The sequence below is a fragment of the Pelobates fuscus genome, chromosome 2 (genome assembly GCF_036172605.1).
Source record: "Pelobates fuscus isolate aPelFus1 chromosome 2, aPelFus1.pri, whole genome shotgun sequence".
NCBI lineage: Eukaryota > Metazoa > Chordata > Amphibia > Anura > Pelobatidae > Pelobates > Pelobates fuscus.
Window position 1 is genome coordinate 71160736 of NC_086318.1, and position 24977 is coordinate 71185712.

The window sequence follows — 24977 nt, forward strand, 5'->3', positions numbered from 1 at the left end:
TGGGGGGCCCTAAATAAAAATCCCCCCCAATCAAAGGTGACTAGGGGTCCCCAAGCCCCTAGTAACCCACGCCCCCACCCCAAAAGAAGTTACCCTCTACCTACCCCACTCACCCTAAAAAATAGTGAGGGGGGAATAAAATGACTAACCTGTAAAGAAAAATTCAACTTACCATTTCACGTCTTCTTTTTTCTAAAATCTTCTTTTTTCAGCCCCAAAAAAGGGCAAATAAAAAGCCATAAGAACCGACGCAATGTAAAAAAAAAGCAGAGCGCCCAAAAAAAAAATCCATCTTCACCCATGGAGGGCTCCGCGCAGACTGAGCTCTGCAGGGCGGGGAAGGCTTATAAAGCCTTGCCACGCCCTGCAATTAGGCTAAGAACACTCTGATTGGCTGGTTTAAGCCAATCAGAGTGCTCTTTGTCATTTTACACAGCGTGGGGAAAATTCTAAAGAACTTTCCCACGCTGTGTAAAATGACACAGCGCACTCTGATTGGTTAGATTCCAATCCCACCAATCAGAGTGCTCTTTGTCATTTTACACAGCGTGGGAAAATTCCAAAGAACTTTCCCACGCTGTGTAAAATGACACAGAACACTCTGATTGGTTAGATTCCAAGCCCACCAATCAGAGAGCTCTTTGTCATTTTACACAGTGTGGGAAAATTCCAAAGAACTTTCCCACGCTGTGTAAAATGACACAGAGCACTCTGATTGGTTAGATTCCAAGCCCACCAATCACAGTGCTCTGTGTCATTTTACACAGCGTGGGAAAGTTATTTGGAATTTTCCCACGCTGTGTAAAATGACAAAGAGCACTCTGATTGGTGGGCTTGGAATCTAACCAATCAGAGTGTTCTGTGTCATTTTAAACAGCGTGGGAAAGTTCTTTGGAATTTTCCCACGCTGTGTAAAATGACAAAGAGCACTCTGATTGGTGGGCTTGGAATCTAACCAATCAGAGTGCTCTGTGTCATTTTACACAGCGTGGGAAAGTTCTTTGGAATTTTCCCACGCTGTGTAAAATGACAAAGAGCACTCTGATTGGCTTAAACCAGCCAATCAGAGTGTTCTTAGCCTAATTGCAGGGCGTGGCAAGGCTTTATAAGCCTTCCCCCGCCCTGCAGAGCTCAGTCTGCGTGGAACCCTCCATGGGTGAAGATGGATTATTTTTTTTTGCGCTCGTTTTTTTTTTTTTGGATCCCCCTCTGGCATGCCACAGTCCAGGTGTTAGTCCCCTTGAAACAACTTTTCCATCACTATTGTGGCCAGAAAGAGTCCCTGTGGGTTTTAAAATTCACCTGCCCATTGAAGTCTATGGCGGTTCGCGAACATTTGCGGAAGTTCGCGTTAGCGAACTGAAAATTTTGTGTTTGCGACATCACTAATAGTGATTAGGGGCAGGAGGGAGATTTATTTACTAAGCAGCTGCAATATGCAGCCGCGGCATGAATCAGATTGGATTTTCATTCATTTGAATGAAATTCCGAACCAACCAAAAATTACAGAATTTCATCCAAACACAAATGGACAAACTGTACTCATTCTGTTAGGATGAAATTCAGTGATTTTGCTGGCGCCCTGGTCTCAATGACAGCACATTTGAATGGTGAATGAAGTAATGAAAGAACACAAGAGGAGGTGTGAGTAAAATTTCTATGACCACAGAAAATGGAGAAGACTTAAGCTCCTCCATTGGTCAAAGAAAGTCAAGCATGGGACTACTTTGTCTTATCTTTTAAATAAAACTAGATTAGATAGGAAGAAAAGAAGAACCGATTCTGAGAGAGGAATAGAAGAGGAAACAATTGGGGAAAGGTAAGTTCAGGATGACAGTGTCTCTTTAATGTCACCAATCTAATAGAAATTAATTTGACTATTTTCTAGAAGGTTCTTAAACTAATTCTTTATTCTAAAAAATGGGACAGAGCATTTAAAACTTAAAAGTAAGTATTGGTTTTAAACATATATTTTTATTGTTAAAATATTAACATTGTTATGTAAAAATTTTCATTATTTTACTGATTTTAAAATTACTTATTTGTTCTACTTATTAACTCCAATTTCTGTCTGTAGATTAATCCTAAACAAGAGCCATACTTGGTAAACAACTATTCAAATGGCTGCAGATTGGCCATTATTTGGAAATACGGTGGCATTTATATGGACACTGACCTGATTTCTATTCGACGCATTGCAGAGCTCAACTTTTTGACAGCACAGAGTCTGCTGTAAATAATGCTGTATTTGGGTTTTCTTCTCATCACCATTCCACCTGGAATATCATGAAGGATTTTACTGAGAACTATAATGGAAGCTTGTGGGGGAATCAAGGTCCCCAACTATTTACACGCGTTTTGAAGAAAAAATGTAAAAAATATGATTTTACAAGTGTAGAAGATGTCATATGTGGAAATATCTCTTATTTACATCCACAACGCTGCTATCCTTTTCCATATCACTCTTGGAGCAAATACTATGCGACATGGGATAAGTTTCCATCCTTCACTGACAGTTATGCTTTGCATATCAGGAATAAAATGAATGAAGAAAAAAGAACTATGGTTCCTGGGAGTAAAACATTAATTGAACATCTATATCAAATGCACTGTCAAACCACTTATGAAGCAGTTGCGAGAAATTAGAGTATTTATAATTAGATATATGTATCTCCCTAATAATGTTTCTGAATCCTTATCACCACAAACCCTTGCTTCCAGTTTTCTTGTATACATTAATCACTGATTTGTTCATTTTACATAAAGCAAAAAATACTACATAGGAGTACACTATATAAAAGATCAATACACTTTATTTAACCACTTAAGCATGGAGGCAATTGTACAAGTTCTGTTTAAAACAAAATCAAAACAAAACAAAGCATGGAATTTGCGCTATATGTCTGTTCAGCAATAGTGATGTACCGAACTGTTCGCTGGCGAATAGTTCCTGGCGAACATAGCGTGTTCGCGTTCGCCACGGTGGGCGAACACATGCACGGTTCGATCCGCCCCCTATTCGTCATCATTGACTAAACTTTGACCCTGTGCCTCACAGTCAGCAGACACATTCCAGACAATCAGCAGCAGACCCTCCCTTCCAGACCCTCTCACCTCCTGTACAGCATCCATTTTAGATTCATTCTGAAGCTGCATTCTTAGATAGAGGAGGGAAAGTGTAGCTGCTGCTCATTTGATAGGGAAATGTATAGCTAGGCTAGTGTATTCAGTGTCCACTACAGTCCTGAAGGACTCATCTGATCTCTGCTGTAGGGACAGCACCCCAAAATGCCCTTTTTAGGGCTAGAACATCAGTCTGCTTTTTTTTTTTCTTTCTGTAATCTAATTGCAGTTGCCTGCCTGCCTGCCAGCTTCTGTGTCAGGCTCACAGTGGATACTGTGCCCACTTGCCCAGTGCCACCACTCATATCTGGTGTCACAATAGCTTGCATTTAAAAACAAAACATTTTTTTTCACTGTAATAGATTGAATAGCAGTTAGTTGTCTGCAAGCGTCTGTGTGTCAGGCCTACAGCATGTACTCTGCCAACCTCTGCCAGTGCACAGTGCCACTCATATCTGGTGTCACAATGGCGTGCATTTAAAAACAAAAACATTTTTTTCACGGTTATAGATTGAATAGCATTTAGTTGTCTGCAAGTGTCTGTGTGTCAGGCCAACAGCGTGTACTCTGCCAGAGCACAGTGCCACTCATATCTGGTGGCACAATAGCGTGCATTTAAAAACCCCAAAACTTTTTTTTCACTGTAATAGATTGAATAGAAGTTAGTTGTCTGCAAGCGTCTGTGTGTCAGGCCAACAGCGTGTACTCTGCCAACCTCTGCCAGTGCACATTGCCACTCTTAGCTGGTGTCACAATAGATTGCATTTAAAAACCAAAAAACTTTTCCAGTGTTATAGATTGAATAGCAGTTAGTTGTCTTCAAGCGGGTGTGTCAGGTCTACAGCGTGTACTCTGCCAACCTCTGCAAGTGCACATTGCCACTAATATCTGGGGTCACAATAGCGTGCATTTAAAACCAAAAAAGTTTTCACTGTTATAGATTGAATAGCAGTTACTTGTCTTCAAGCGGGTGTGTCAGGCCTACAACGTGTACTCTGCCAACCTCTGCAAGTGCACATTGCCACTAATATCTGGTGTCACAATAGCGTGCATTTAAAACCCAAAAACTTTTTTCACTGTTATAGATTGAATAGCAGTTACTTGTCTTCAAGCGGTTGTGTCAGGCCTACAGCGTGTACTCTGCCAACCTCTGCAAGTGCACATTGCCACTCATATCTGGTGTCACAATAGCGTGCATTTAAAACCAAAAAACGTTTTTCACTGTTATAGATTGAATAGCAGTTAGTTGTCCTCAAGCGGGTGTGTCAGGCCTACAGCGTGTACTCTGCCAACCTCTGCAAGTGCACATTGCCACTAATATCTGGTGTCACAATAGCGTGCATTTAAAACCAAAAAACGTTTTTCACTGTTATAGATTGAATAGCAGTTACTTGTCTTCAAGCGGGTGTGTCAGGCCTACAGCGTGTACTCTGACAACCTCTGCAAGTGCACATTGCCACTCATATCTGGTGCCACAACAGCGCGCATTTAAAACTAAAAACCTTTTTTCACTGTTATAGATTGAATAGCAGTTAGTTGTCTTCAAGCGGGTGTGTCAGGCCTACAGCGTGTACTCGGCCAACCTCTGCAAGTGCACATTGCCACTAATATCTGGTGTCACAACAGCGTGCATTTAAAACCAAAAAACTTTATTCACTGTTATAGATTGAATAGCAGTTAGCTGTCTTCAAGCGGGTGTGTCAGGCCTACAGCGTGTACTCTGCCAACCTCTGCAAGTGCACATTGCCACTCATATCTGGTGTCACAATAGCGTGCATTTAAAACCAAAAAACGTTTTCACTGTTATAGATTGAATAGCAGTTACTTGTCTTCAAGCGGGTGTGTCAGGCCTACAACGTGTACTCTACCAACCTCTGCAAGTGCACATTGCCACTAATATCTGGTGTCACAATAGCGTGCATTTAAAACCCAAAAACTTTTTTCACTGTTATAGATTGAATAGCAGTTACTTGTCTTCAAGCGGTTGTGTCAGGCCTACAGCGTGTACTCTGCCAACCTCTGCAAGTGCACATTGCCACTCATATCTGGTGTCACAATAGCGTGCATTTAAAACCCAAAAACTTTTTTCACTGTTATAGATTGAATAGCAGTTAGTTGTCCTCAAGCGGGTGTGTCAGGCCTACAGCGTGTACTCTGCCAACCTCTGCAAGTGCACATTGCCACTAATATCTGGTGTCACAATAGCGTGCATTTAAAACCAAAAAAACTCTTTTCACTGTTATAGATTCAATAGCAGTTACTTGTCTTCAAGCGGGTATGTCAGGCCTACAGCGTGTACTCTGCCAACCTCTGCCAGTGCACATTGCCACTCATATCTGGTGTCACAATAGCGTGCATTTAAAACCCCAAAACTTTTTTCACTGTTATAGATTGAATAGCAGTTACTTGTCTTCAAGCGGGTGTGTCAGGCCTACAGCGTGTACTCTGCCAACCTCTGCAAGTGCACATTGCCACTCATATCTGGTGTCACAATAGCGTGCATTTAAAACCCAAAAACTTTTTTCACTGTTATAGATTGAATAGCAGTTACTTGTCTTCAAGCGGGTGTGTCAGGCCTACAGCGTGTACTCTGCCAACCTCTGCAAGTGCACATTGCCACTCATATCTGGTGTCACAATAGCGTGCATTTAAAACCCAAAAACTTTTTTCACTGTTATAGATTGAATAGCAGTTAGTTGTCTTCAAGCGGGTTTGTCAGGCCTACAGCGTGTACCCTGCCAACCTCTGCCAGTGCACATTGCCACTCATATCTGGTATCACAATAGCGTGCATTTAAAACCCAAAAACGTTTTTCACTGTTATAGATTGAATAGCAGTTAGTTGTCTTCAAGCGGGTGTGTCAGGCCTACAGCGTGTACTCTGCCAACCTCTGCAAGTGCACATTGCCACTCATAGCTGGTGTCACAATAGCGTGCATTTAAAACCAAAAAACTTTTTTCACTGTTATAGATTGAATAGCAGTTAGTTGTCTTCAAGCGTGTGTGTCAGGCCTACAGCGTGTACTCTGCCAACCTCTGCAAGTGCACATTGCCACTCATATCTGGTGTCACAATAGCGTGCATTTAAAACCAAAAAACTTTTTTCACTGTTATAGATTGAATAGCAGTTAGTTGTCTTCAAGTGGGTGTGTCAGGCCTACAGCGTGTACTCTGCCAACCTCTGCAAGTGCACATTGCCACTCATATCTGGTGTCACAATAGCGTGCATTTAAAACCAAAAAACTTTTTTCACTGTTATAGATTGAATAGCAGTTAGTTGTCTTCAAGCGGGTGTGTCAGGCCTACAGCGTGTACTCTGCCAATCTCTGCCAGTGCACATTGCCACTCATATCTGGTGTCACAATAGCGTGCATTTAAAACCAAAAAACTTTTTTTCACTGTTATAGATTGAATAGCAGTTAGTTGTCTTCAAGCGGGTGTGTCAGGCCTACAGCGTGTACTCTGCCAACCTCTGCCAGTGCACATTGCCACTCATATCTGGTCTCACAGTAGCTTGCACGCATAGTACCACTAATCCAAAAAAAAATGACAGGCAGAGGCAGGCCACCCCGCAGGGGCCGTCGTGGTCGTGGTGCTGTGATTCCCTTTTGCCCTAGAATAATGCCCAATTTTCAGAGGCCACGTACCCTGAACTTGAAAAGTTCTAAGGACATAGTTGACTGGCTAACACAGGACACCCAATCTTCTACAGCTTCCACTAGGAACCTTGACGCACCATCCTCCTCCAGCTTAGCTTCGGGCACCTGTCAAGATACCACTCACCCGCCTGCCGCCACCACTAACACTAGCACCACAGCCGCTTCACTGTATCTGTCAGAGGAGTTATTTACACATCCGTTTGAAGAAATGAGTGATGCGCAACCATTATTGCCAGAGGATGTAGATAACAGGGATATGTCTCAGTCAGGCAGCATTACACACATGGACGTACGGTGTGATGATGATGATGTTGTACCCACTGCTGCTTCCTTTGCTGAGTTGTCAGATACAAGTGAAGCGGTTGATGATGACGATGCGTCCATGGATGTCACGTGGGTGCCCGCTCGGCAAGAAGAAGAACAGGGTGAAAGTTCAGATGGGGAGACAGAGAGGAGGAGGAGACGAGTTGGAAGCAGGGGGAGGTCGTCGCAAGGAGCTAGTGGCACAGTCAGACAGCATGCATCGGCACCCGGGGTCAGCCCGACAGCAAGCCAATCAACGCATGCTGTGTCCACCACCAGAATGCCGTCATTGCAGAGCTCAGCAGTGTGGAATTTTTTTTTGTGTGTCTGCCTCTGACAACAGCGATGCCATTTGCAACCTGTGCCAAAAGAAACTGAGTCGTGGGAAGTCTAACACCCACCTAGGTACAACTGCTTTGCGTAGGCACATGATCGCACATCACAAACGCCTATGGGATCAACACATGAGTACAAGCAGCACACAAACTCAAAGCCGCCATCCTCCTCCTGGTCCAGCATCTTCAGCCACGTCAACCACTGCTGTCCTCCTTGCCCCTTCTCAACCATCCGCCACTCCGTCTCTCGCCTTCAGCAGTTCCCGCTCATCTGCCCACAGTCAGGTGTCTGTCATGGACATGTTTGAGCGTAAGAAGCCAATGTCAGAAAGTCACCCCCTTGCCCAGCGTCTGACAGCTGGCTTGTCTGAACTATTAGCCCACCAGCTTTTACCATACAAGCTGGTGGAGTCTGATGCGTTCAAGAAATGTGTGGCTATTGGGATACCGAAGTGGAAGGTTCCCGGGCGAAATTTATTTTCACAAAAGGCAATCCCCAACCTGTACTCGATTGTGCAAAAGGAAGTAATGGCATGTCTGGCACACAGTGTTGGGGCAAGGGTCCATCTGACCACTGATACCTGGTCTGCAAAGCATGGTCAGGGCAGATATATCACCTAAAATGTGCATTGGGTAAACCTGGTGACGTCTGCCAAGCATGGAATGCGTGGCTCTGCAGAGGAGTTGGTGACACCGCCACGACTTGCAGGCAGGCCTGCTGCCACCTCCTCTACTCCTCCTACTCCATACTCTTCCATAACCTACTCGGCTGAGACCTCTTCTGCTGCTGTGTCTTGCTCCACATCAACGGCACCCCCCCAGCTCCCCAGGTACTATTCCACATCCCGGATACGGCAGTGTCACGCCGTCTTGGGTTTGACTTGCTTGAAAGCAGAGAGTCACACCGGACAAGCAATCCTGTCCGCCCTGAACGCACAGGTGGAAAAGTGGCTGACTCCACAGCAACTGGATATTGGCAAAGTGGTTTGTGACAACGGAACAAATTTGTTGGCGGCATTGAAGTTGGGCAAGTTGACACATGTGCCGTGCATGGCACGTGTGTAATCTGATCGTACAACGCTTTGTACATAAGTACACAGGCTTACAGGACGTCCTGAAGCAGGCCAGGATGGTGTGTGGCCATTTCAGGCATTCCTACACGGCCATGGCGCACTTTGCAGATATCCAGCGGCGAAACAACATGCCAGTGAGGCGCTTGATTTGCGACAGCCCGACATGTTGGAATTCAACACTCCTAATGTTCGACCGCCTGCCCCAACAAGAAAAAGCCATTAATGAATATTTGTATGACCGGGGTGGTAGGACAGCCTCTGGGGAGCTGGAAATTTTTTTGCCACGTTATTGGACGCTCATGCGCAATGCCTGTAGGCTCATGCGTCCTTTTGAGGAGGTGACAAACCTAGTCAGTCGCACCGAAGGCACCATCAGCGACATCATACCATTTGTTTTCTTCCTGGAGCGTGCCCTGCGAAGAGTGCTGGATCAGGCTGTAGATGAGGAAGAGTTGTGGTCACCATCACCACCAGAAACAGCCTTATCAGCATCACTTGCAGGACCTGCGGCAACGCTGGAAGAGGATTGTGAGGAAGAGGAGTCAGAGGAGGAATGTGGCTTTGAGGAGGAGGAGGAAGACCAACCACAACAGGCATCCCAGGGTGCTCATTGTCACCTATCTGGTACCCGTGGTGTTGTACGTGGCTGGGGGTAGAACATATCTTCATTGAGATCACTGAGGAGGAGGAATGGGAAATGAGTAGCTCGGCATCCAACCTTGTGCAAATGGGGTCTTTCATGCTGTCGTATAAAAAGGCTGACGGAGAACGACCTGTACTGGGTGTCCACGCTACTAGACCCCCGGTATAAGCAGAAAGTGGCTGAAATGTTACCAAATTACAACAAGTCGGAAAGGATGCAGCATTTGCAAAATAAATTAAAAAGTATGCTTTACACAGCGTATAAGGGTGATGTCACAGCACAAAAGTGAAAGTAATCCTCCTCCTCCCACGACCACGCCGGCAAGGACAGGACGCGTTAAAGACGTGTTGTTGATGGAGGACATGCGGAGCTTTTTAAGTCCTACGCATCGCCACAGCCCTTCGGGATCCACCCTCAGAGAACGACTTGACCTACAGGTAGCAGACTACCTCGCCTTAACTGCAGATATCGACACTCTGAGGAGTGAAGAACCCCTTGACTACTGGGTGTGCAGGCTTGACCTGTGGCCTGAGCTATCCCAATTTGCGATAGAACTTCTGGCCTGCCCCGCTTCAAGTGTCCTGTCAGAAAGGACCTTAAGTGCAGCAGGAGGTATTGTCACTGAGAAGAGAAGTCGCCTAGGTCAAAAAAGTCCAGATTACCACACCTTTATTAAGATGAATGAGGGATGGATCCCGAAGGGACTGACAGTGGGCGATACATTCGACTAAAAAAAGCCTGATGAGCTGCCTTGGGCTAAAAATGGTGACCCTATGTTGGAGGAACAGTCCCTATTCTGCTCTGTGTCAGTGTGTATCAGGGTCCCTGAGGACAGGTGTCAATCCATATCTGCCAAGTGACCCTATGTAGGGGGAACAGTCCCTATTCTGCTCTGTGTCAGTGTGTATCAGGGTCCCTGAGGACAGGTGTCAATCCATATCTGCCAAGTGACACTATGTATGGGGAACAATCCCTATTCTGCTCTGTGTCAGTGTGTATCAGGGTCCCTGAGGACAGGTGTCAATCCATATCTGCCAAGTGACCCTATGTAGGGGGAACAGTCCCTATTCTGCTCTGTGTCAGTGTTTATCAGGGTCTCTGAGGACAGGTGTCAATCCATATGTCAAGGTGTCAATATGTCATATGTCAGGTGTCAATCCATATCCATTGTGATTTAGGAATGTTAGGTGATTTATGCCCTTTATGGATTAAAACCAGACTCTGCATCAACTGTGTAATTTTCCATGGGAGTTTTGCCATGGATCCCCCTCCGGCATGCCACAGTCCAGGTGTTAGTCCCCTTGAAACAACTTTTCCATCACTATTGTGGCCAGAAGGAGTCCCTGTGGGTTTTAAAATTTGCCTGCCCATTGAAGTCTATGGCGGTTCGCCCGGTTCGCAGAAGTTTGCATTCGCTGTTCGCGAACCGAAAATGTTATGTTCGCGACATCACTATTCAGCAATAATTTATCGCTTTCATATTAAGTGTACCCACACTTATCATATATCATTTTGTTCAGGAGAAACAGAACTTTCATTTCACATCAAATATGTATATATGTAACAATTTTATATTAATAAAATATAAAAACTTGTGAGAAATTAAGACATTTTGTTATTTGCTTAGTTCTACATGGCATTTTAACTGTGACTGTCATAATACTGTTAGCTTATATTGCAATAAAATACACATGATTGTATTCAGCGATGTCTCACAAGTACAACATGACATGTACAGGTTTTATGGTGTTTTGGAAACGTACAATGTCAAATAGAAGGCCTTCTCCTTTTCAGTTTTTATACATTGAAATTTGCCAGATTGATTAGGTTGCCTTTGAGACCATATAGCAGCCAAGTAATGAAAATAAATTTTTGCAAGAGTAGACGACCAATGGAATTCAAAATGGGGTATATCCACACTTTTATACTAGACACTTAATCATGAACCCTGGCCAAAAATGTTGTGTTCAAATTAGTTGTGGTCCCTCTTTGTTTTTATATATTTTAGGTTGTGTATTATATTTTTTTACCTGTATTTGCGAAGACACAGAGGAGTCTTCACACTAACTTTGAAATGGTAATTTATTATTATCAATAATTCCCCTGTTTCACTATTGTATGCCACAAGGGTAACATTGCACATTTTTGTTTCCATAAAATCAAAGTTTCTGAAAGTAATATATATTTTCTTCCAAATATTTTTCTTTTTACAGGTCTATTCATCTATTACATACTTTCCTCTTTAACTTTAGTCATTTTTATTCTTTACGTGACATATTTTAAGCACTTATTCCATTTATTCACGATTTCACTTTCAGTACCTTTGATTTTATGCATCTAGCCAGGCTATATCTACTGGATGGTCCGTTCTATCTTATATTTTTCTCCATGATTGGTATGATTATATTCTTTTGCACTTGAGGTTTGAGTTATGAAATTCAGGCCCTCATTTGGCCAGAAGTCTGCTTTTCTTATGGCTTCGCTAGACAAATCAATATATGTCTCGGCCGCTATGTTATTCACACTTTCTGTTACATACTCACCAATGATTTTTCCTTTGTTCAACACATACATTTGCCTAATTGGATTCTTAATCTTATACTTACATACAGTCCATTCAATCTGGTTTTCACTAATATTCATTTTATTAGCTTGTGTCTGTGTGCAGGTTTTCTCAGTATCGGGCGCCATCTAGTGGTCTGACATGATTTTACATGATACAAATTGTAGGCTCGAGTATATGAATACAGGAATTTGGTATAAACTGTTTTCTTTTTATTTATTTTTTTGTTTTCAAGAGGTTTTATTTCTTACTATCCAGATAAATCTATAACAACCTAAAAATTTGCTTATATAAATATCATATTCTAATAAATGTATATATTATTGTAATATATTGCTCCTATTTAATTCTTGTCTTATATGGTTACATTTATAGTACATTAAGTCAACTCAAGGATCTAATTCAAAAAAGGGGACTCTCACTGATTTTAGCTCGCTTCTCTTTTGATGTCATACCAACAATGTCATACTACTCATGTTGCCATTATACAATATTTTGGTCTTACAAACTTAGGGAATCGATCCCCATTGAATTATTCATCTAGGTTAAGTCATATACAGCTCTAACCATTATATGAATAAAAGTCCAGCATTAATAGTAATCAGGATTAGGTTCCTGGTATTCCGGCTCCAGTAATTAGCGTTATGTTGGTACTGCAATTGTGTGGCACATTACTTTTTGTAACTAATAGGAGAAAGTGATGTATAGAATCCCATAAGGGAAGAGAGAGGGAGAGAGGAAAGGCACAGGGTCCACAGAGAACAAGGGACTACCTCAGCCAAGTCTCCCTACTAAAGTTATAACTAAATAAAGAAACACCTAAAAATCAATAACCATAGTGGTTACAGGCTCCTGACGATGCCATTTTGAACATACCGAAATGCACGTCAAGCATTTTCTTTTTCTTCAATCACAGCACTTGGTAGCACTTTTTTATTTTTGTCGCCACTATGGTTATATGTGTGTCACTGAGAGGCATACAGCTTACACTATTCGGTGGCCTGAAACTCAACTTTGGCCAAAGCAACATATATCCTTTCAAGCCACTTGGCACCTAGCAGGGCCTCACCATTCACCCACTTAGTTAATTTTTCACCACTTGGCATTAGTCAGTAAGCCAGTACACACAGAAATACACTAACTGTGGTTCTCTAATGTCTCGCTTCAGATCTGGGCAAAGATCTATCTCTTCCCAGCACTACAAGCCAAAACGTACCAGTACACCTAATCAAAAGACTGGGACGATGGAAATCATCTGCATACAACCGGTACATACCACAACCGGAAAAAGAACTAAGACAATCTTTTTAAGAGTTAGCTAATTAAGTTAAACTTTCACATCTGTATGATTGTTATTACAATTTCATACATATTAAAGTTTGCATTGTTAATCTTTTTTGCCCTCTGTATTTACAGGCCTGCCCGAACGTCGGTTTCAGTGCACCAAACCCGACTTTAGTAAATATAATGGTTAACACTAATACAGCTAATTTCCCTGACCACAAATGGGAAGGCAGAGCGTCATAGTGTGCCGAAACCGATATTCGGGTGGGCCTGTAAATAAAGAGGGCAAAAAGGATATATAACCGTGCCACTTTAATAAGTAAGAAATTGTTACAACAGACATGCAGATGTGATGGTATACTTAACTAGCTAACTCTTGAAAGGCTTGTCTTAGCTCTTTCTCTGGTTGTGGTATGTATCGATTGTAAGCCACCGATTTCCATCGTCCCAGTCTTTTAATTATGTGTACCGGAATGTTTTGGCTAGAGGCTGTGGTTGCTGCTCCTATTAGAAACGTATGGCCTGTGAAGGCTGTTGGATCGCTTCCTATTTTTGTAATTAGTTTTCACGTATGACATGAATTTTGATGTTGTTAATGGGTTGCCATGTAAGCTTAGAAGAGGACCGGTTTTGTCTTGACCTGTGCTGGTCGAAGGTGATTGGTCTAGCAACTTAACAGGACACCATTTGTTGCCTGTAGGGAATAGCGGTATGTCAACAGGCGTTCCCATTTGGTTTGTTTGGGGAGTGTGTAGGGTTAATACGTAGTGGTCCCCTACTTTGTTTAGGCCTGCCAGTGGCGTCTCTAGGATTCATTTTTAGGGGGGGCACAGGGTGGGCCAGGGACAAAAGTAGGGGGGCACATTCAACCCCGCCCTCGCCGCAGTTTGACCCCGCCATTGCCGCATGTTAAGCCCTGTCCCCGACAACATGTGTTGTTTTTTGTTTGTTTTTTTATAATCCCTGGTGGAGGATTCATTATTTTCCACCAGGGATTAGTAAAAAAACTAACACATTTCCTTTGATACAGTGCCATAGTTGCAAACATTTGAAAAAAAATTCCAAGGACATTTTGCAGCACAGCTATCAATTACTGTCGGTGTATAATATCCCTGGGCAGTCAGTGCTCTCTGTATAATACAGGGTTGTGTGTATAATAAATTGGGACAGTCAGTGCTCCCTGTATAGTGCTGCTCTCTGTATAATACAGGGTTGAGTGTATAATAAATTGGGACAGTCAGTGCTTCCTGTATAGTGCTGCTCTCTGTATAATACATGGCTGTGTGTATAATATCCCAAGACAGTCAGTGCTCCCTGTATAGTGCTGCTCTCTGTATAATACAGATCTGTTTGTGTATAATATCCCAAGACAGAGATCAGCACTATACAGGAACACTGACTATCCCGGGATATTATACACACACAGATCTGTATTATACAGAGAACAGCACTATTATACAGATAGCTGAGCATTTACCCCATGTCCCAATCTCTAGACTACCAGTACCTGTCAACAGCAGCTCCCAGACGTGTGTAACAGGGCTAAAGTGTGCGACAGCTCACACAGATGATTCAGCTGTAAAGCGCACTCGCTGGCAGAGTCAAACTGAGAATCCAAAGCAGCCCTGGAAAAAAATGTATGCCATTTCTACAAGTCAATATGTATATATTGTACAGTAAGCACACAAGCTCACTGACATGCGCAAATAGGCTTACTGACAGACAAAACTCTCTGACTCACACACAAGCTTACTACAGACAAACTCACTTGTATAAACACAAGGCTCACTACAAAGAAGTTCAGGGACACACACAAGCTCACTAAAGACAAGCTCACTGACACAGACATGCTCACTAAATAGAAGCTCACTGACACACACAAACAGTACCATCTTAACAGTGTTAAGGGCCCCCGGGCAAAGCAGTGCACTGGGGCCCTTCCTACACAACAACTCACAGGAATACAAATTTTAATTATTGATAGACTGCTGAGTACATACACACAGTACACTGAATACATACACACACACACACACACACACACACACACACAGATTTCTGAATGCACACAGACTACTGAATGCACACAGGTGTTGCTGAATGCACACAGGCTGATTTATACACGTACACACAGACTGCTGTACACACACACACACACACACACAGACATACAGACTGCTGAGTCCATATACACACGCAGACACACACAGACTGCTGAGTCCATACACACACAGACTGCTGAATCCATACACACACACACACATAGACTGCTGAGTCCATACACACATACAGACTGCTAAGCAGGGCTGCCATCAGAAATTTTAGGGCCCCTGACACAGCTCAAGATCTGGGCCCCCGGGGCCAGCCCCGAGTCCGCCCACAAGGATGAAGTGTGTGTGTGTGTATAGTGGATGTAGAATGTGTGTCATGGATGCAGTGTGTATAGTGGATGTAGAATGTGTATAGTGGATGCGGTATGTGTGTCATGGATGCAGTGTGTATAGTGGATGCAATATGTGTGTCATGGATGCAGTGTGTATAGTGGATGCAGTATGTGTGTCATGGATGCAGTGTGTATAGTGGATGCAGATTGTACGTGTTGTGTAATGTATGTAATGTTTGTATGCATGCATTAGATGCAGAGTGTGTGTGTAGTGAATGTAGGTGTGTGTATAGTGAATGCAGAGTGTGTGTTTTTGTAGTGGATGTAGTGTGTATAGTGAATGTAGTGTGTTTGTAGTGAATATAGTGTGTGTGTACTGAGTGCAAAGTGTGTTTAGTGAATGCAGTGTGTGTGTGTGTGTAGTGCCGTGCGTGTTTAGTAAATGTAGTGTGTAGTGAGTGAAACGTGTGTATAGTAAATGTAGTGTATGTGTGTGTGTAGTGCAAAGTGTGTTTAGTGAATGTAGTGTGTGTGTAGTGCAAAGTGTGTTTAGTGAATGTAGTGTGTTTAGTGAATGTAGTGTATGTGTAGTGCAGAGTGTGTTTAGTGAATGTAGTGCAGAGTGTGTTTAGTGAATGTGTGTGTGTGTGTAGTGCAGAGTGTGTTTTGTGAATGTAGTGTGTGTGTGTATAGTGCAGAGTGTGCTTATAAGGATTCAGTGTGTGTGTAAAATAGGGGGGAGGGATGTATTATTTTTTTATTTATTTGTGTATATTTAAATTTTATTCCCCCCTCCCTGGTTCTTAGCGTGCCAGGGAGGGGGGAGATCACATTTCCTGTTGATCCAGTGGCATGGTGGAGGGAGCCAGCCGCGGTACATTGAAGAGGGGGCCCAGCAGCACACATTGTCTTCCTTTCTAGCTCCTCTCTGACTAACTCTCACGAGACAGGCCTGCATGCTATGCGGAGCGTTGCCATAGCAACCCGTGGCAACGCTCTGGCGGGCGCAGGGTGCAGGAAAGTTAGACAGAGAGCAGCTGGAAAGGAGGACAGAGTGTGCTGCTGGGCCCCCTCTTCATTGTACAGGTAGCAGGGGGCCCTCTGTGCACATATATATAGTGAAAATCGCTATATATATATATATATATATATATGTTTGTGTATGGACTCAGCAGTCTGTGTGTGTGTGTGTGTGTGTGTGTATGGACTCAGCAGCAGGGCCGCCATCAGGGCATGACAACCATAATGGTTGTCATGGGCCTGGCGGTCCTGAGGGGCCCCGAGCCCCACATTCATTATGTGCACATGGGCCTGGCGGTCCTGGGGGCCCCGAGCCCCACATTCATTATGTGCACAGCAGTCTGTGTGTGTGTGTGTGTATATGGACTCAGCAGCAGGGCCGCCATCAGGGCATGACAACCATAACGGTTGTCATGGGCCTGGCGGTCCTGGGGGACCCCGAGCCTGTGTGTGTGTGTCTGTGTGTGTGTGTGTGTATATGGACTCAGCAGCAGGGCCGCCATCAGGGCATGACAACCATAACGGTTGTCATGGGCCTGGCGGTCCTGGGGGACCCCGAGCCCCACATTCATTATGTGCACATAATGAATGTGGGGCTCGGGGCCCCCCAGCCCGAGTCCATACACAAACACACACACACACACAGACTGCTGAGTCCATACACACACACATACAGACTGCTGAGTCCATACACACACACACATACAGACTGCTGAGTCCAGACACACACACACAGACTGCTGAGTCCGTCCATACACACACACACACACACACACACACACACACAGACTGCTGAGTCCATACAAACACACACACACACAGACTGCTGAGTCCATACACACACACACACACACAGACTGCTGAGTCCATACACACACATACTGCTGAGTCCATACACACACACACACACTGCTGAGTCCATACACACACACACATACAGACTGCTGAGTCCAGACACACACACACGCACACACAGACTGCTGAGTCCATACACACACACACACACACACAGACTGCTGAGTCCAGACACACACACACACACACAGACTGCTGAGTCCATACACACACACACACACACACACAGAGACTGCTGAGTCCATACACACACACACACACAGATTGCTGAGTCCATACACACACACACACACAGACTGCTGAGTCTAGACAAACACACACACACACACACACAGACTGCTGAGTCCATGCACATACACACAGACTGCTGAGTCCATACACACACACACACACAGACACAGACACACACACACACACACATCAAGCCTACCTGTTGCTGGGGGTCAGCCATTTTCTGGCCTTTCCAGTAGCAGCATGGGCTGCTGCTTAATGGTGGGGTCGGGGCTTATGTGTGGGAGGTGGGGCTTCGTTTGAGGGCGGGGCCTGTGCCGGGGAGCCTGTCAGTGCTCCCTCCGGCCACAGACAGCCCCCAGCACCGCTCCAGCTCCTCTCACCTGCATTCCCTCGGGCTGTCACACACTGTTACAGCCCAAGGGAATATAATGTAAACACATGGCCAGTAGGTTGCTGGCATTTGGGGGGTCCAAGGGGGGGCACAACATGATGTAGGGGGGCCCCCTCTGGCCCCCCCCTAGCGACGCCACTGGGCCTGCTTTGTGAGCATATTAGTAGTGTCGTTGGTGTTCCCTATTGTAAACTCCTTAGGCAGTAGAAACCCATAGAATGCCAGAAACATAGCGGTTTTGATAGTGTTGTTTGTTTCTGTTTCAAAAGACTGTGAGACTAATGCGTCGGATAAGGCTCTGAACCTTTCCCCGTCTATTGGTTGTCGTTTCCAGTTTTGGGACCTTCTTACCGTAGGATGCCTTTTAAAATGTTCTTTATTGGGTTTTATGACAGGAAGGTACTGTGGCTGGGGTATGTGTTTGTGACATAGTATTGTATGCCTGTTAGATAGAGTTTTATGGTATTGTGTGCACGTTTTAGGTTTAGGTGGCAAAAAGAGGTAAAGGCCACCATAGTTTCTAATGTCAATGGGTTTTGTATTCAGTATTGTGTGGTAAATCTGTTAAATAAAGTGAGTGCTCGATTTATGAACGTCTAGTGTTTGCCGATAGTGCTGTTTGTGCCAGCATTCTCCCGTGTGCCATTAGTGTTGCTAGTCCAGGATGAGTTCCTGGAATAGTGGTGACCTGTTTGGTATTTTCTTGGCTGAAGGATGTTCTTGAAAGAAAACCTGTAGATTGCCATGAGAAACGGCATTAGCTGCTGTTGTGTTTGCCCGGTATGTGTTCACAGATCAAGTGAAAATGTTGCGTTGCTGCTAGCCATGTGAGCCTCCTAACTAGACTCATGATTGTCAAGGAAGATGACCTGCCTTTGTTGATAATGTCACTTGCTGTCATTTTGTCGGTGAAGCATTTTATGATCTTCCTTTCCCTCTGGTGGCCCCACACTGGCGCTGCTGCCACTATTGCATATAGTTCAAACAGGGCAGAAGAACTGTCAAATAATGGTAGAGTTGTTGTTTCTATTGGCCATTTGTATCTGAACCATTTGTCGCCAAAAATTGCTGCGAACCCTGAGTCTGCTGCTGTGTCTGTCCATAACACTGGGGAGTTCTCTGTCAAAAGAGGGATGAATAGATTTACCCTGTTCCAGTGTGTCAAGAATTCTCTCCACATGGCCAAATCTGCCCTAGCCTGACCGTCGAGTGTTATGATGCTGTCGTTGTGAGGTATGTTTGGTAACAAGCTATGTAGTCTTTAAATAAATGCTCTACCTTGTGGGATTATTCTCATTGCAAAGTTCAGAGAACCCAGGAGAGACTGTAGGTCTTTCCGAGAAGTGGTCCCTCTTGTGAGGAACCCTTCGACCTTTGCCTTGATTCTCTGAACTTTGTCGCCTGGGAAACTCGCTTGCATGGTCACCGAATCTAAGAATATCCCTAGAAATGTTAAGTTGGTAGTGGGCCTACAGTTCTCTCGGTGGCTACTGATACCCCTACTGCGGAAAATAGTGTCTTCCCCTTATTCTGTGGTGTGGTATTGGGGTGTTCTACCATCAGAAAATTGTCCAGGTAATGTACTATGACTGGACAATTAGTGACGTTCAACAGGAGCCAACACAGTGTTTAGTCGAAAAGGTCGAAAAGTTAAGTGGTTGGCAAAATAATAAAGTCCTTTCCATTTTACACCATGCAGATGCCGCATTGACGGATTAATGGGAAGCAGCTTGAAGGCATTGGTAATGTCGGTTTTGCTGATCCAAGCTGCTACCCCAGCCTTCAAGATTGCCTGTATGGCATTATCTACTGTGGAATACTGCAGTGAAAACTCATCAGATGGTATAAGTGAGTTTAGGCTAGGTACGGTGACAGAATGTGGAGCAGGCAAGTCAATTATTAATCTTTTTTTTATTATTGTATTTGCCAGTTGCTATACCCAAGGGGTTGGTACACCAACATGTGAATGGTGGATTTAGAAAAGGCCCGAGCATAAACCCTTTCTCTGTCTCTGATCTAAACAAGTTGTCTACTACAGTTGGTTCTCTTGTGGCCGACTGTAGGTTGTTGCACTCAAGTGTGCCTGTGGGAATTTGAATAATCCTATGTGGAAACCCTTTGTGAACCATGTGACTAGAAATTGTACTAATTCCTGTGAGGGGAGTGCATTGAGGTAGTGTCACGGTAATATACCCCAACACGCAGGAATAGTTCACAGTCAAGAGACAAGAAACAGAGTTCGTCTTACCGGACCTTAGAATGGCCGGACTAGGACGAGAGAAAGACAGAGTCAGAACAAGCCGAGGTCAAGGGAACTGAGAGACAGCGTAACGTGGAACAAGCCGAGGACTGGTACACAGAGGACAAAACAGCGGATAAGCAAGCAAGGATAAGGAGAGAGCGGAGTCAGGAACAAAGCCAAGGTCAAGCACCAAAATACCAACTGAACGATACAAGCACTAAAGGGAACTGGACAGAAACCACGATAGGGCAAAGAGCAAGGGAAACAGGTGAGTATAAATACCCTTAAGGTTCACTTTGATTGGCCCCTGTCATATCCACGCCCCCAAAATGTGAGTGTATGGGGAATGTGGCCTGACAGGGGCCAATGGGAGACTGATTCTAATTTAGTCTCCCACTGTCCCTTTAAGAGCGCGCCCGAGACGCGCGGCGCGCTCTTAGTGTCGGGCGGGACATGTGACCGCTTCTCGCGGTCACTGCCCGCCCGACTGATCCCATCGTTGGCTGAGCCGCGCGCGGCTCGTGCAGGAGCAGGACCGCGCGCGGCGAGAAGGGAGGACCCCGGCCGGCCCCTGGAGAGGGTAAGTACCGCTACAGTACCCCCCCCTGAAGACACGCCCACCGGGCGGGGAGGAGCAGGCCTGGCAGGAAAACGAGCGTGGAAGGAACGCACAAGGCGAGGAGCGTGAACAGCGTCAGCGGAAATCCAACTGCGTTCCTCAGGCCCATAGCCCTTCCAATGTACCAGATATTGGAGGCGACCCCGAAGCAAGCGAGAGTCAATTACAGCCGCCACCTCAAACTCCTCATGGCCCTCCACCGAAACCGGAGGAGGAGGGGGGACATGCCGAGTAAAACGGTTGCACAGGAGGGGTTTTAACAAGGAGGTATGAAACACGTTAGGAATGCGTAAATTTTTTGGAAGATCCAATGCATACGAGACAGGATTAACCACATGCAAGATACGAAAAGGGCCAATAAAACGAGGGGCCAACTTCATAGAAGGCACACGAAGACGAATATTGCGAGTAGAAAGCCAAACCCGGTCTCCCACAGCATAGGATGGAGCCGCCCTGCGATGCTTGTCAGCGTGAATCTTCTGGCGAGCAGCTGAGGCCACCAAAGAACACTGAACCTGCTCCCAAGTATTACGTAGACTAGCCAAATGTTCGTCCAGAGCTGGCATGCCCTGTAAGGAGAATGCAGCTGGAAGAACCACGGGATGCCGGCCATAAACAACGTAAAAAGGGCTGTTACCGGAGGATTCATGAGCAGCATTATTACGAGCAAACTCAGCCCAAGGAAGCAGGTCAGCCCAATTGTTCTGATGGTGGGACACGAAACAGCGAAGATACTGCTCCAGAGATTGGTTGGCACGTTCAGCAGCTCCATTAGACTGGGGGTGGTAGGCTGAAGAAAACGAGAGGGAGATACCCATCTCTGCACAAAACGCTCTCCAGAATCTGGAAATAAACTGGCTACCCCTATCGGACACGATCGAAGTGGGAATACCATGCAACCGAAACACCTCCCCGGCAAAGATAGAGGCAAGTTCCTTGGATGATGGCAATTTGAGAAGAGACACAAAATGAGCCATCTTAGAAAAACGATCCACAATCATCAGGATGACAGTTTTACCATTAGAGGGAGGTAATTCAACAATAAAATCCATGGATATATTGGACCATGGCCTCTCGGGTATGGGCAACGGATGCAACAACCCACAAGGAACTCTGTGGGAGGACTTCATACTGGCACAAGTGCTACAGGCATTAACGTAATCGGTGACGTCCTTGCGCAAGGAAGCCCACCAGAAATATCTAGAAACTGCTGAGACTGTCTTAGAAATACCAGGGTGTCCAGCAGTTCTAGTGTCATGATATAATGACAAGATGTCTCGTCTCTCTGGTATATCAACGAATAGCTTATCAGCAGGCCTCTCCTCAGGAGCCAAGTTTTGTTTAGCCTGAATAGTTTGTAATAGAGAAGACGAAATAGAAAGAACAGTAGTCGCTATTATTCTGTCAGGCGGAATGACAGGGGTAACATCGACCTCGAGTTTGTCAGTAGTTTCGAATTGTCTGGACAGAGCGTCAGCTTTAGTATTACGATCACCCGGTCTGTAAGTGATTATGTAATTAAAACGAGACAAAAAGAGAGACCACCTGGCCTGCCTAGAAGACAATCTTTTTGCTTCACTAAGGTATGAGAGGTTTTTGTGATCCGTTAAAATGAGGATAGGATCCCTAGTACCCTCTAGCAGATGTCTCCATTCCTTGAGCGCCAAAATGATAGCAAGGAGTTCACGATTGCCTACATCATAATTCCTCTCTGCTTTGGACATCTGTCTGGAAAAGAAGCCACAAGGGTGTAACGGCTTTTCAGGTGAATCTCTTTGAGACAAGATAGCACCTACCCCTATCTCAGAAGCATCAACCTCAAGAATAAAGGGCAGTGAAGGGACAGGATGCTGTAAAACAGGAGCAGAGGCAAATGTAGCTTTCAAGAATTCAAAGGCCTCGAGTGCTTCTGGTTTCCAGACACGAGTATTACCATCCTTCTTGGTCATTCTGGTTATAGGCGCTACAATGGCAGAAAATCCTTTAATAAAACGCCTATAATAATTAGAGAACCCCAGAAAACGCTGAATGGCTTTCAAACCCTGGGGCAGAGGCCATTCCATAATGGCAGACAGTTTCTTGGGATCCATACGAAAACCCTTGGCAGAGATTATATAACCCAAGAATTGGACTTCAGATTGATCAAATGAACATTTTTCGAGTTTGCAATAGAGACCGTTAACCAGAAGAGTTCTCAACACTAATTTAACATGCATGTGATGAGTCTGTAAATCATTAGAATAAATTAATATGTCGTCCAAGTATACTATAACGAATGTATGTATAAATTGACGTAGGACATCATTAATAAATTCTTGAAAAACTGCTGGGGCGTTACAAAGACCAAAGGGCATCACAGTGTACTCGTAGTGGCCACTCCTAGTATTGAAAGCAGTCTTCCACTCGTGATCCTTTTTGATACGTATGAGGTTGTAAGCACCCCTAAGGTCCAATTTAGTAAAAACTGTGGCCTGTTTAAGCCTATCAAAAAGTTCAGTGATCAAAGGTATGGGGTACGCATTTTTGACGGTGATTTTATTAAGGCCCCTATAGTCAATACAAGGCCTTAACTCGCCATCTTTCTTAGACACAAAGAAGAACCCAGCCCCTGCCGGGGAAGAGGATCTTCTTATAAATCCCTTCTCAAGAGATTCCTTGATATATTCCTCCATAACCAGATTCTCCTGAGGAGATAAAGGATATATTCTCCCTTTGGGAGGCATCGTACCAGGTAATAAATCAATTGCACAATCGTAAGGCCTGTGAGGTGGAAATCTTTCAGCCTCCCTTTTATCAAAAACAGATTTAAGAGACAGGTACTGAGAGGGTATGACCGTAGGCACGGAAGGAATATGAGTAGAATTCAAAGGGGTGACTTTAACAACACAAGACTCTTGGCAAGAATCACTCCAAGAAACTATTTGTCCTGACTCCCAATCAATGGTGGGATTATGAGTACGTAACCAAGGATACCCTAACACGAGGTGAGAGGAAGGAGAAGTAATGATCTGAAACCGAATGGTCTCAGAGTGTAACACCCCTGTAGACATATGTAGGGGAACAGTCTCATGTGTGATAATAGGAGAGCATAATGGTCTACCATCTATGGCCTCAACGGCCAAGGGTGTCTCCTTCTCTCTGGTGGGTATGTTATTCTCCTTGACAAAACTGGAATCAATAAAGTTTTCGGCCGCTCCGGAATCAACCAGGGCTAGTATATTCCCTGCTATGCAGTCACTATCAAGGTGCAGGGAAACAGGAAGAAGTAACTTATTAAGAGGCAAATGTGAGGACTGTGATGTCACACCCAAGGCCAGTCCTCTATACGGTCTTAGGTGCGATAGTTTCCCGGACGCACGGGACATTCTTGTCTCATATGACCCCTCCTACCACAATAAAGACAAAGTCCCTCCTTTCTCCTATAAAGCTTTTCAGCGTCGGTAAGTTTAGCAACCCCTAACTGCATAGGTTCCTCCTCAGAACCCTTAGATCTCTCGGGAATCTCAGCTCTAGGGGAGTTAAAGGGAACAAAATGTCTATTTCTGGACCTGGTATATAACCTGTCACGGATCCTGTTATCTATATCGATAAGATAGTCAATCAGGTCCTCCAGGGGTACAGGGAGGTCCTTAGCTGCTACCTCATCTAAGATAGTATCAGACAGACCTTGCATAAAGGCAGTAGTGAGGCCATTATTAGTCCAATCTACCTGTGAGGCAAGGGTCCGGAACTGAATAGCATAATCAGCTACAGATTTAGATCCTTGCTTTATTCTCATTAATGCCCTGGCGGCATTCTTTGACCTTTTAGTCGTGTCAAATGTTCTACGGAACGCTGTGAGCAAGCTATTGACGTCGTGTACCATATGTCCATTAGCCTCCCAAATAGGATTTGCCCATTCTAGTGCCTTATCCGTAAGCTGGTGCATAAGAAAACCCACCTTAGATCTGTCAGTGGGAAATGAACGTGGGTACATTTCGAAGTGGAATTCCACTTGATTAAGGAATCCCCTACATGTCTTAGCGTCCCCTCCATACCTAGGTGGCGGGGTTAGATGTGCAGAAGCATTAGACATATTAGCTGTGTCCGGTATAGGGTTTACAGGAGGCGTAGGTACAGGTACCGGAACAGATCTGGATAACAGTGTCTGGATGGCTTGAGCCATTTGATCCATACGGTGATCCTGTTCTGCGAATCTAGCCTCATGAGTGGCCATCTGTTGACCTAAACCTGCGGGGTCCATGGCCCTAT